At 35.4% G+C, this 14,670-nt stretch overlaps 1 non-coding gene across 1 annotated transcript; it reads left to right on the forward strand.

The window, feature by feature from the left end:
- The first annotated feature begins 13,545 nt into the window (after nucleotides 1–13,545).
- Nucleotides 13,546–13,651, forward strand: LOC121203839 (small nucleolar RNA R71). The gene has a single exon (XR_005898774.1). It is a non-coding gene; the product is annotated as a small nucleolar RNA R71 (small nucleolar RNA).
- Nucleotides 13,652–14,670: the final 1,019 nt, after the last annotated feature.

Genomic DNA, 14,670 nt, shown 5'->3' on the forward strand with positions numbered 1-14,670 from the left:
AGATACAAATGTCATGACATTAGGTTACTGAGATGTGATTACATGTAAGACCATGTCTGGGACATTGGCATTGTATTGTGATTACGTGTCATACCATGTCTGAAACTTTGGCATCGTTTATCGATTTCGTGTAAGACCCTGTCTGGGACAGTGGCATTGATATGTGATAACATGTAAAACCATATTTGGGATATGGCATTTTACGAGCTATATGTGATTGCCGAGTATCCTTAATGATTCCGAACAGTTCAATGGGCAAAGTCAAGTCGAGAAAGAATGTGTGAATGAGTTAAGTGACTCAGGTACGTACGAGATTCATACAAGTATTGAAATGAGAAGTATTTGATGAATTCAATTAAGATATTGAATATGTGTACAATGAGAAAGGTTTGTGAACTTGCATATGTTTAGCTATGCTTAGCATATTTGAGTTGATATGAAAATATTAAAATGATAACTTTATTTGTACATGGCTTACTAAGCTTTTAAAGCTTACCTGTTTATTTTTTACTATTTTATAGATAGTCAAAGCTAGCTTGGACTCAGGGATTTTCGGGAAACGTCATCACACTATAGATCAACTTGTTGGTACTTTTGAAGTTTTGTATATATGGTATATGGCATGTATAGGCTAGTGTCATCTTGATATGTTTTGAGTTATGACTTTAGGCATGAGATTTGGCTTGTAAATGGTTGTGTATATGGATATTTACGTTGGCTTGAATTATGTGTTTGATAAGTGATATATGTGGTGTATATATATGTCATTATGTTTTGGCATATTTTGTGATGGTTATATGTTTGATTGTGTAGCTAGTTGATAATTGGTGTATTAATGTTTGGAAGATAGCATGTTGTGGCTTGACTTTGAGATGATGAAATGGTAAGCTTTCTGACAAGAATTAGTAATTAAAATGGTGAAGAAATGCATTTAGATGTTATGAAAATTTGATGATTTTGACTTATTGATTTTGTATGTTTAGGCCATGTATTTGAGTAGTTAAGAGGATGGTTTCTTTATGGCATGAATTGTATATGAATTGACATATTTTGGCTGCTTAGAAATGTATTGAAATGGTACCATATTGATTGCTAGGTGTGCTTGAGAAAAGGGTGGCAAATTGGCTTTGTAAATAACCTATTTTTGTCCACACAGGTAGAGACACGAGCGTGTGTCTCAGCCATGTGTGATAGACAATCATGCTACACGGTCGTGTGCCCTCTAAGGTACCCTTTCAAATTAAGTCAGTATACCTTACAGGTTTGACACGGTCTAGACACACGGGCGTGTCTACTAGCCGTGTGTGGCACACAGGCTGGCACATAGGCATGTGGCTGGCCGTGTGACCCAAGTCGGTAACCCCTCCAGTTTTCCCACTTCTATGGTACACGGGTGTGTCCTCGGCCATGTGGTGCAAGTCAGAATGTGTGGCCTATTTTCACACGGCCTGTGACACGGGCGTGTCTCACATGGCCTGTTCACACGGGCGTATGACCCTTAAATGATTGAAAATTTTATAAGTTTCCTAATGTTTGCAAATGTTATCGGTTTAGTCCTGAACCATTTTTAAGCATGTTTCAAGGCCTCATATAGCCTTATAAGAGACAATGTGGATAAGTTGAATGGATATTGATTGTGACTGCAAAAATGTATGTCAATGATGTGTATTATACAGTAATTCCTTGTAACCATATTTTGACGACGGATACGAGTTACGGGTGTTATATTTTATTGGTATCAGAGCTACAGTTTAGTTGATTCTAGGACTAACATAGAAAGTGAGAGTCTGGCTATACATGCCGTATATATAATCTGCGATAGTGTGATGACTTTCGACAGTTAAAATGTGTTTTTTTTATAGTAATGGATCCCGATCGAGTTTTAGCTGATGATGTGGAAAGTAATGCACCCACTTCAGCTCAAGGGGTAGCGCTGGCTGATTCTAGGCCGATTTCAAGTAGTCAAGAGGGAGAGGCTAAGCAAGCCTTCTTCCAAATTATGAGTGAGTGGTTCATAGAGTTCGTTCGAATGAATCTGGCTGCTCAACAACCTCCACCCCCACCTATTCCTCAACAAATCCCAGCTACTCAATAAGTGATAGATCTGATTTGATTAAGTAAGCCGCCAGTAGATAAGATACGTAAACATGGGGCTGATGAATTCAGGGCTACCGTTGATGATGATACTAAGAGAGCTGAGTTTTGGCTCGAGAATACTATCCGAGTATTTGATGAATTGTCTTGTACTCCTGAAGAATGTATCAAATGTGTAGTATCTTTACTCAGAGATAATGCGTACCATTGGTGGAAAATGTTGACATCTGTGGTTCCTAGAGAACGGGTTACCTAGGAGTTCTTCCAATCCAAGTTCCGAAAGAAGTAGATAAGTCAACGGATTCTTGATCAGAAACATAAAGAGTTTCTAGAATTGACACAAGGCCGGATGACTGTTACTGAGTACGAAAGAGAATTCGTACGTTTAAGCAAGTATGCCCAGGAATATGTTTCTACTGAGGAGATCATGTGTAAAAGGTTTGTTGATGGACTGAACGAGGATATAAAATTGTTAGTCGAAATTCTTGAATTGAACGAATTCATCATTTTGGTTGAAAGGGCTTGTAAAGCCAAGGATCTCAGTAAAGTTAAGAGAAAAGCTGATTTTGAAACAAGAGATTTGTGAAAGAGATCAACTAGTAAATCTTACCAGTCTGCATAGAAGAAATTTCAAGACTCGTTTAATCGTTTTAATAAATCTATGGGATATTCAAATAAGGATCGTGAAAAGTAACTTGTGAGTTCTAAAGCTCAAGCTACATCTATTGCTAGTGTTGGCAGTGTGAGACAAAACTGACCTGAGTGTAAACATTGTGGAAAATGGCATATTGGTGATTGTAGATTGAATGATCTGGCCTGTTTTAAATGTGGATCATTAGATCATTTTATTCGTAATTGTCCTGAGTTAGCTGAGCAAGATACAGTACAAAACACGAGGCCGAGTAACATTACAACTAGAGGTAGACCACCTAGAAATGCTGTTAATGTGAGTGGTAGTCAGAGAACGACTAAAGACTCTACTGTGAGGTCTGGAGCTAGAGCACCTACACAAGCCTACGCTATTTACGCTCCCAAAGAAGCATCATCTCCAGATGTTATTACCAGTACTTTTACTCTCTATGATACTAAAGTTATTGAATTGATAGATCCATGATCAACTTATTTGTTTATATGTGTGAATTTAGTATCCAGTAAGACTTTTCCTGTAGAGTCAACTGAATTTGTAATTATACTATCTAAGCCCTTAGGCAAGTGTGTGTTGGTTGATAAAGTGTGAAAGAACTGTCCGTTGATGATTCGAGATTTCTATTTTCTGGTTGATCTAATATTGTTTCCATTTGATGAATTTGATATAATTTTGGGTATGGATTGGCTAATACTACATGATGCTATAGTGAATTGTAAATGGAAGACGATTGATCTGGGATGTCAGAATAATGAAATTATTCGAATTGAGTCAGATGATTTGAATGGTTTACCAATAGTAATTTCTTCAATGTTAGCTTAGAAATATGTGAGAAAAGGTTGTGAAGCTTATTTTGCTTATGTACTTGATACGAAAGTGACTGAAAAGAAGATCAAATCAGTGCCAGTTATGTGTGAATATCTGGATGTGTTTCCTGAAGAATTGTCGGGATTAACACCTATTCGAGAGGTTGAATTTGGTATTGAATTAGTACCGGGAACGATCCTATATCGATAGATCTATATAGAATGGCTCCGATAGAGTTAAAAGAATTGAAATTTCAGTTGCAAGAGTTGACGATAGACGATTTGAACAACCGAGTTTTTTGCCCTAGGGTGCTCCTGTATTGTTTCGTGAAAAAGAAATATGGTACGATGGGAATGTGTATAGACTACCAACAGCTTAAGAAAGTGATGATCAAGAATAAACTTCCTGTGCCCAAAATAGATGATTTGTTTGACTAGTTAAAAGGGGCTACAGTGTTTTCAAAGATAGATTTAAGATCGGGTTATTATCAGTAAAGAGTTAAAGACTCTGATGTACTGAAGACTACATTTAGAACGAGGTATGGTCACTATGAATTTTTAGTTATGCCTTTTAGACTAATGAATGCACCTACTGTCTTCACAGATTTAATGAACTAGATTTTTAGATCGTACTTAGATCAATTTTTTGTTGTATTTATTGATGACATATTGATTTATTCATGAGATGAAACTGAGCATGCCAAGCATTTAAGAATTGTACTATAGACTCTGCGAGATAAGCAGTTATTTGCTAAGTTAAGCAAATGTGAATTCTAGTTGCGCGAGGTTAGTTTTCTGGGGCATATTGTGTCAGCGTCAGGTATTCGAGTCGATCCTAGCAAGATATCTGCGATTATAGATTGGAAGCCTCTGAGAAATGTAATCAAAGTCTGCAGTTTTCTGGGACTAGTTGGTTATTATAGACGATTTGTCAGAAAAGTGTTGATCAGTTGAAAGCTCTTTTGACTGAAGCTCCAGTGTTAGTAGAGCCAGAATCGAGTAAAGAATTTGTGATCTATAGTGATGTATCGTTGAGTGGTCTGGGCTGCGTTTTGATGCAGGGAGGCAAAGTCATAGCTTATGCCTCGAGACAATTGAAGCCGCATGAAAATAATTAACGCACGATTTAGAGTTAGTAGCCATTGTGTTTGTGTTAAAGATTTGGCGCCATTATTTGTTCGGTGAGAAATGCCATGTTTATTCAGCTCACAAGAGTTTGAAAATATCTGATGACTCAGAAAGATTTGAATTTGCGACAAAAGAGATGGCTAGAATTGTTAAAAGATTACGAACTAGTGATTGACTACCATCTGGAAAAGAAAATGTCGTTGCTGATGCATCAAGCCAAAAATCTTTGTTTGCTCTACGTGCAATGAATACTCAATTGGCTTTATCGGACGACGGATTGATTGTAGCTGAGTTGAAAGCAAGACCATTGTTTTGACAATAAATTTGTGAAGCTGAGAAAGTTGATAATGAAATGTTAACAAAACGAGCTCAATGTGATTTGAACCCTGATTCAGAGTTTCAAGTTGATTCTAATGATTGTTTGAGATTCAGAGGGCAAATATGTGTTCCGAGAAATTCAAAGTTGATTAGGATAATTTTGAATGAAGCACATAGTAGTCATTTATCGATTCATCCTGAAAGCACAAAAATGTATAACGATTTAAAACAGATTTATTGGTGGCCTAGTATGAAACGTGATATCTCAAAGTTTATTTCTAAATGTTTGATTTATCAGCAAGTTAAAGCAGAGCATGAGGTACCGTCTGGTTTATTTCAGTCGATTATGATTCCCGAGTGGAAATGGGATAGAGTAACTATGGATTTTGTGTCAGGATTGCCCTTATCTTTGAGAAAGAAAGTTGCAATCTAGGTTACAGTTGACAGATTGACAAAATTGACTCATTTTATTCCAGTATGAACGGACTATTCGCTTCAAAATTTAGCTGAGTTGCATATCTCTGAGGTTGTGAGATTACACAGAGTACCTGTTTCTATTATTTCGGATAGAGATCCGAGGTTCACATCGAGGTTTTGGAAGAAATTACAAGATACACTAGGTTTAAAACTACATTTTAGGACCGCATTTCACCTACAGATGGATGGTCAATCCGAACGAGTTATATAGATACTTGAGGATATGTTGAGATGTTGTATTCTTGAGTACGAAAAGTACGTGGGAAAAGTATTTGTCGTTGATTGAATTTGCGTATAATAATAGTTTCCAATCGAGTATTAAAATGGCACTGTATGAAGCTTTATACGGTCGTAAATGTAGAACACCGTTGTACTGGACTGAACTTAGTGAGAATAAGATTTTTGGGGTCAATTTGATTAAAGAGACCGAACAGAAAGTGAAAGTAATTCGTGATATTCTGAAAGTAGCGTCGAATCATCAAAAATCTTACGTAGACTTGAAATGGAAAGATATTAAGTTTCAGATCGGGGATAAAGTGTTTTTGAAAGCATCTCCATGGAAGAAAATACTTCGATTCGGTCGTAAAGGCAAATTGAGTCCGAGATTCATCGGGCCGTATGAGATAATTTAAAGAATAGGTCTAGTGGCATATCGGTTAGCTTTACCGAGCAAGTTGGAAAAGATTCATAATGTATTTCATGTATTGATGCTATGAAGATACAGATCTGATCCCTCACATGTAATTTCTCCGACCGAAGTTGAAATTCAACCAAATTTATCATACAGTGAAGAACCGATTCGAATTTTGGCTCGTGAGATCAAATAGCTGAGAAATAAAAGAATAGAGTTAGTAAAAGTATTATGGCATCGACATGGTGTTGAAGAAGCTATGTGGGAACCAGAGGGTGCTATGAGAAAGCAATATCCAAAACTATTCACTGGTAAGATTTTCGGGGACGAAAATCCCTAAAAGGGGAGAGTTGTAACAGCTCGATTTTAGCTAAATCAGAATAGTGCTTTCGAAACCACAAATATGAGATCATAAAATTATTTTAATATTATTTTTGGTGTTTACAACATGTGATTTTATATATGTGAAAGTTTTATGAACTAATTTTATCGTTTAATAGCTCAATTTGAGAAAAAAGACTAAATCGCGTAAAATGAAAAAAGTGGCATTCTATAAGTTAAAAGTGTCAATTTGCTATGGTTTATTAAATGAAAGGTCCTTATGTTGATATTAGACCATTGATAGTGGAATTTTTCATAAATGGCATTATATTAATTGCTTTTAAAGTTTATTATTAAAGGTTTATATTGGTAATTGATAAATCATGTTATTATTCATTAAAACAAACAAAATGGTGGCCATTTTTTCATCTTTTTGTACCGAAAATAGATGAAAGAAGAAGCCATTTTCATGTTTTAGGGTTCGACACTTTGTGTTTGTGATTAAGGTATGATTTAAGTTTGGTTTTGATGATTTTTATGTTTTTGTGATGTTTGAAAGTTTCCATTGATGAATTCATGTTTTTTTGAATGTTTGATGATGAATTATGAAAGTTTAGTTATGGATATCTATGTTTTGTAAACTGATTTTGAGTAAAAATGCATATTAAGGATTAAATTGGAAAAAGATAAAAATGTGGGGTTAAAAGTGTAAATAAATAAATGTTTTAGGCTGCTAGAGATCTCTATGAAATTCGATCAAGCATGGGTTAAATTGAATTTCATGAATTTTTAGTATTTATGAAATAGGGACTAAAGTGAATAAATGTGGAACTTTAGTGGCTAAAGTGTAAAAATACCCAAATTGTGTGTTTTGGATGAAATTGAATGAATTAATGAATAAAAGAGTTAATTTTGAATGTATATAGATCAAGAAAGAAAGAAATCAGATTTAGATCGGGGAAAATCGAAGGTTATCAAGTAGTCAATTCAGTCCCTCTATTCCGACTATGAGGTAAGTTCATATGCAAATAAATGTCTTTTAATTGAATTATATATGTTTATTTGTCCTTGAACTACTATGAATGTTGAATGAGTAAATAAAAGCAAGAATCGATGAAATTATGATATCCAAAAGTCCCGTACGAACCTTAGGAATAGTATCGGATACAAATGTCATGACAATAGGTTATTGAGATGTGATTACATGTAATAGGTTAATGAGATGTGATTACATGTAATACCATGTCTAGGAAATTGGCATTGTATTGTGATTATGTGTAAGATTATGTCTGGGACATTGGCATCATTAATCGATTTCGTGTAAGACCATGTTTGGGACAGTGACATCGATATGTGATAACATGTAAGACCATATCTGGGATTGGCATTGTACGAGTTATATGTGATTGCTGAGTATCCTTAACGATTCCAAACGGTTCAACGGGAAAAGTCAAGTCGAGAGGGAATCTGCGAATGAGTTAAGTCAGGTACGTACGAGATTCATACAAAAACTAAAATAGGAAGTATTTGACGAATTAAATTATGATATTGAATATGTGTACAAAGAGAAAGGTTTGTGAACTTGCATATGTTTAGCTATGCTTAGCATATTTGAGTTGATATACAAATATTCAAATGATGACTTTATTTGTATATTTGAGTTGATATACAAACACAAAGTGTCGAACCCTAAAACATGTTGTGATGTTTGAAAGTTTCCATTGATGAATTCATGTTTTTTTGAATGTTTGATGATGAATTATGAAAGTTTAGTTATGGATATCTATGTTTTGTAAACTGATTTTGAGTAAAAATGCATATTAAGGATTAAATTGGAAAAAGATAAAAATGTGGGGTTAAAAGTGTAAATAAATAAATGTTTTAGGCTGCTAGAGATCTCTATGAAATTCGATCAAGCATGGGTTAAATTGAATTTCATGAATTTTTAGTATTTATGAAATAGGGACTAAAGTGAATAAATGTGGAACTTTAGTGGCTAAAGTGTAAAAATACCCAAATTGTGTGTTTTGGATGAAATTGAATGAATTAATGAATAAAAGAGTTAATTTTGAATGTATATAGATCAAGAAAGAAAGAAATCAGATTTAGATCGGGGAAAATCGAAGGTTATCAAGTAGTCAATTCAGTCCCTCTATTCCGACTATGAGGTAAGTTCATATGCAAATAAATGTCTTTTAATTGAATTATATATGTTTATTTGTCCTTGAACTACTATGAATGTTGAATGAGTAAATAAAAGCAAGAATCGATGAAATTATGATATCCAAAAGTCCCGTACGAACCTTAGGAATAGTATCGGATACAAATGTCATGACAATAGGTTATTGAGATGTGATTACATGTAATAGGTTAATGAGATGTGATTACATGTAATACCATGTCTAGGAAATTGGCATTGTATTGTGATTATGTGTAAGATTATGTCTGGGACATTGGCATCATTAATCGATTTCGTGTAAGACCATGTTTGGGACAGTGACATCGATATGTGATAACATGTAAGACCATATCTGGGATTGGCATTGTACGAGTTATATGTGATTGCTGAGTATCCTTAACGATTCCAAACGGTTCAACGGGAAAAGTCAAGTCGAGAGGGAATCTGCGAATGAGTTAAGTCAGGTACGTACGAGATTCATACAAAAACTAAAATAGGAAGTATTTGACGAATTAAATTATGATATTGAATATGTGTACAATGAGAAAGGTTTGTGAACTTGCATATGTTTAGCTATGCTTAGCATATTTGAGTTGATATACAAATATTCAAATGATGACTTTATTTGTATATGGCTTAAAAGCTTACCATGTTTATTTTACACTATTTTATAGATAATCGAAGATAGCTCAGACTTGGGGATTGTCGGGAAACGTCATCACACTATAGATCAACTTGTTTGTACTTTTGAAGCTTTGTATATATGGTATATGGCATATATAAGCTAGTGTCATCTTGATATGTTTTGAGTTATGACTTTAGGCATGAGATTTGTCTTGTAAATGGTGGTGTATATGGCTATTTAAGTTGGCTTGAATTATGTGTTTGATAAGTGATATATGTGGTGTATATATATGGCATAAATTTTTGGCATATTTTGTGGTGGTTATATGTTTGATTGTGTAGCTAGTTGATAATTGTTGTATTAATGTTTGGAAGATAGCATGCTGTGGCTTGATTTTGAGATAATGAAATGGTACATTTTGTGACAAGAATTAATAATTAAAATGATGAAGAAATGCATTTAGAAGTTATTCAAATTTAGTGATTTTGAGTTATTGATTTGGTATGTTTTGGCCATGTATTTGAGTAGTTAAGAGGATGGTTTCTTTATGGCATGAATTGTATATGAATTGACATGTTTTTGCTGCTTAGAAATGTATTGAAATGGTACCATATTGATTGCTTGGTGTGCTTGAGAAAAGGGTGGAAAATTGGCTTTGCAAATAGCCTATTTTTGTCCACGTGGGTAGAGACACGGGCGTGTGTCTCAGCCATGTGCGACATAAGATCATGCTACACGGCCGTGTGTCCCCTGGGGTACCCTTTCAAATTAAGTCAGTATACCCTACAGGTTTGACATAGTCTAGACACACAGGCATGTCTACTGGTCGTGTGTGGCACACAGTCCGGCACATGGGCGTGTGGCTGGCTGTGTGACCCAAGTTAGTAACCCCCTCTAGTTTTCCCACGGCCATGACACACAGGCGTGTCCTCGACCGTGTGGTGCAAGTCAGAATGTATGCCATGTTTTCACACAGCCTGTGACACGGGTGTGTCTGATAGCTGTGTGAGGCACACGGCCTGTTCACATGGGCATGTGACCTTTAAATGATTGAAATTTTTATAAGTTTCCCAATGTTTGCAAATGTTATTAGTTTAGTCTTGAACCACTTTTAAGCATGTATTAAGGCCTCGTAAGACCTTATAAGGGACAATGTGGATGAGTTGAATGGATATTGATTATAAATGCATAAATGTATGTGAATGATGTGTATTATCTAGTAATGCCTCGTAACCCTATTCTGACGACGGATTCGTGTTAGAGGTGTTACAGAATTCTTAAAAAAATAAAATAAAAGTTTACTCCTCCTCATCCTCATCATCAAAATCCATCTCCTTCCCTTCCTCTTCACCTTCCCCATCCTCTCTTTTTTCCTCTTCATCATTCTCTTGCTCCTTTTCTTCCTGTTCTGGATGCATTGTGTTGAACATATATGGCAGATAATTTGGTACACTCATGGTATTCTATCACACATATTCTTGTAACATTGGGCTCGTCTTTTGCATCCAATGTATCATCCATTCTAAATTTGGATGGCTTCTCTTGCCAATTTCTCGTCGAGCTGTCGGTTTTACTTTTTGTTAACTTGAAGTAGGGACATCCGTCTTCTCTTTTCGATGTTTTTTCCAATCTTTTATTTGTTTTCTATCAAAGCTCCGTGTACTATGTGTACAATGTATCTGCTATTATATTTATGGAAGGCTTCATAAATTGCTCGATTTTCGCCATTAGAGCACTTGCTCTTTTGCACAAGGCCGTCACTAAATGGGGAATGAAAATCCCAACTTTCTAGCCACTAATGCACCTTTTCATGTAATTATATATCCATGTTATGATGCATACCTGTTTTTTCTTATAGAGAATTTCGAGATTCCTCATAAAAACTCGTTCTCTTTTCTTTGTTGGTGTTGATGTATTGTTCCTACATCGAATGGTATCGCAAAATGAAACAACAATTTTGTAGAAAAATAAGAAGAAGATAGTTGAAAGGTTTTAGGGTTTAAGGATTTCTAAAATGTTTGAAATTTAAAAAGAATTTTAGAGTGAACAAAAGGTTTCAAGCTATGTAAATATGAGTTGTAGGTGAAAATTTTATGTTTTTAAACTAAACAAATTGAGTTAAAGCATGTTAAAATTCAATGGGTTACGCGATCAGGTCAGGTCAATTGTGCAGAAAATTGTTGTGATGTTGTGACACAGGGTTTCTGCATCGCGACACCCCTGGTAGTGTGGTAGTATGCCGATGTCACGAAAACGGGGTTCAGTGTCATGACACACTATGTAAGTTTTGAGCTATGGAGTATTCTACCTACTGTGTTGCAACACTGAGGTGCTTTGTCGCGATATCAAGCCAATTTGCTCGGTTTCTTTGAATCTGTGAGTGGTGTTTCATCACTGACTCTGTTTCAGCCCTGAGTCTCAATTTTCAAAGTGTTTCGATTTTTATTAAACAAAATTTCAAATTAAGATTAAAGTCTTAAACTACCAGTAAGTGAAAACTACAATAATATATATAAAGTTAAAGTTCAAATTTGAAATGTCAAGTCATGTTGCCAGATCCATTCATTAGCTTGAGTGATGTACACGTGGATGCTCTTCCTTTTTTGTTTTTATTAGTATTCGTCCAGCATCCATCATTCCACTTTACCTTTCTCCACTTGTCCTATTCTTTGAACTTCCTTTTTCTACCTGCATTGATCACAAAAAAACACTTCCCATGGCTCAAGGTAATTAGGGATTTTTATAGATTTTTCAAAACATTGTTTTCGTAATATCCCTCTTTTTACCTCATTCTATCGATAACCAAACTTAAAATTTTTTTGTCTCACCATTAATTCTTTTAGTTAATTCATTCTTTTTCTAAATCACTAGTGGACCTAGATGTAGCTAAAAATGGTCTACCCAATAGGATGGGTATCTCACGGTCCTCTTCAAAATCTAGAGATGATAAAACTTCGCAGTTTAACTAACACACCTTCAAGTACCGCCTTCGGTTGTACTGAAGACTTATCAACTAACTGTAGTATGATCTAGATATTTTCAAGCTCCCATAATCTGAGTTTTTCATATATAGATACATGCATTAAATTAATATTGGCTCCCCTATCTCTATAGGTATTGTAAAACTCCTTAGATCTTTTAGCTTTGGGGGAATTTGTTTGGATATAATTGCAATACATGAGGTATTTATGTCAACTTGCTCTCCTATTTTAATTTTCTTAACTTAGACATGATTTCTTTTATGTATTTAGTGTACTTTGGAACTTTTTCGATAAGATCAATTAAAGGCAAATTAACTTTTAAGGATTTGAATAATTTTAGAAAGCTTATAAATTCAACCTCATCTAGTCTTTGTTTATCTTCCAACCGTGATGGGAATGATACTTTGGCTGGTGCAGGTTCATTGATTGACTTTTTCTCCAACTCAGCTACCGCCTCAGCTTACTTCTCTAGTTTTTGTTCAGTCTTAGTTTCTTGGGGGTTCTCTTGAAGATCCTCAGAATCTTTTTTATTCTCCTCGTGAGCTGGTTTTTATGGGTTACTCAGTACTTTACCCGAACAGAGTGTAATTGCTTTCACATGATCCTTCCCTTTTTTCCAAGGATTATTCTCTATGTTGCTCGGGGATTTGAGTGCGAATTTTTCTTTTGATGTCTCCCATCATGCTCATCAATTGGCTCATATGATTTTCCAACTTAGTTAATGTTTTCGTAGTATTGGTGTACTCAGATTGCACCTGTTTTACCTCTGTCTTCATTGACTGCATCTCCCCCTCGATCCGATCAAGGCATTAACCACATATAGTATGGTCATTTGGGTAGGCCCTTTCTTTAGGATTTGGTAAATAGGGGGATGATAATTAGAATTTTTTATAAGGTTAGAACTATTACCTCTTTTGTTTCTGCCCCTCTCAGGTTTGGGTGATCTCTTCATTCGGGATTGTAAGTATTTAAAAATAGGTTTCCACCCTTATTCCCAACATAGTTGAGATCCCTCCTTGGATTATTGATGTAATGGAAGAGAGGTTTATCTCCTCAATATATTGATAATGCATGAGATGAGGACTCTATGTGATTGAGTCTGTCCAAAATTTGTTGGTATTTATCATCTTTCTCTATAGCTTTTTTCGTCGATGGTTTCGAGTCATACGAGAATCTTTCATTTTGCTAGTAGTAGGAATTCATCGCCACGTTTTCAATTAGCTCATATGCATCCTTGTATGTCCTATTCATTAGGGCTCCCCCTTCTGCTCCATCTAATCCTAACCATGTGTGTGGATCCAACCCATTTTAGAACATTTGCAGCCTCAGCCACTCGGGGAATCCATGATGTGGGCATCTTTGTATTTGCATTTTAAAATGCTTCCAAGCTTTGAGAAAGCTTTCTCATTCTAACTGTTTAAATGCTGCGATTTCCCTCCTCAATTAAAATGTTCTGCTAATAGGAAAGATCTTTTGTAGAAATTTCTCCACGGTTTTGTTCAATCTAGTGATAGATTCTGGTGCTTGCAAGTCTAACCAAGTAAATGCTTTATCAATTAAGGAGAAGGGGAACATCCGAAGACAAATAGCATCATCGATGAACCCGTTATATTTAAACGTATCACAAAGCTAAAGGAACCATTTTAAATCCTGATTTGGGTCCTCCGTCTGTAACACCCCAAACCCAGCCTGGAAGTTTGGCTCGAATCTGGCGTGTCACATTGAAGTATTTTTCGGGAACCATGTTTCCATTAAAAACCCTTCTTAATAATTAAAAACTTGTACCCTTTTTAAACCTTGTTAGAAAACCTCAACTAAATAACATACTTAACAACTTTGTAAAAAATCCTGGCAGTTGCGGAAGCTTAATTTAAAAACAATTGCGATTACGTGATGTTTTGAACAACAGTAGTTGCTTTGGAAAACCATGTTCTAATACTAGCAATTATAAGAACAATAAATAAAATTCCAAATTTGAAATCCAGAAAATTGCAACGGCTTTACTACAACCCACACAAAAACATTTAAAAGCAATAATCAAAACTATAACATAAACAGTGTGTGTGGCTTCCTCTGAGTCCCTCGCAGTCCCGATCCGTCTAAGGCTGGAAATTAACTGAAAGGTTAATAAATGGGGTGATTTTACAAAAACTCAGTGTGAAATTCCCTACTATAAAAAGGAACAGTCAGTCATATAAAAGAATTCAAAGTCTGGCCCCAGTCTTACTTACAGTTTTAGTATCAATTGGGCTTTAGCCCATTTTAACAGATAGTACCAGATCGGCTTTAACCCATTACAGAATAAGAAACATTATCAGAACTAGAATCAGAATCAGAATCAAAATCAGGTGACAGAATCAGAATCAGAATCAATATCAGGTAACAGAATCAAAAATCAGAATATGAATGCAATCCCAACCCAATCCAGCCTATAACCAACCGCTACACTCCACCCGTACCAGCC

The sequence above is a fragment of the Gossypium hirsutum genome, chromosome A07, assembly GCF_007990345.1.
Source record: "Gossypium hirsutum isolate 1008001.06 chromosome A07, Gossypium_hirsutum_v2.1, whole genome shotgun sequence".
Taxonomy (NCBI): Eukaryota; Viridiplantae; Streptophyta; class Magnoliopsida; order Malvales; family Malvaceae; genus Gossypium; species Gossypium hirsutum.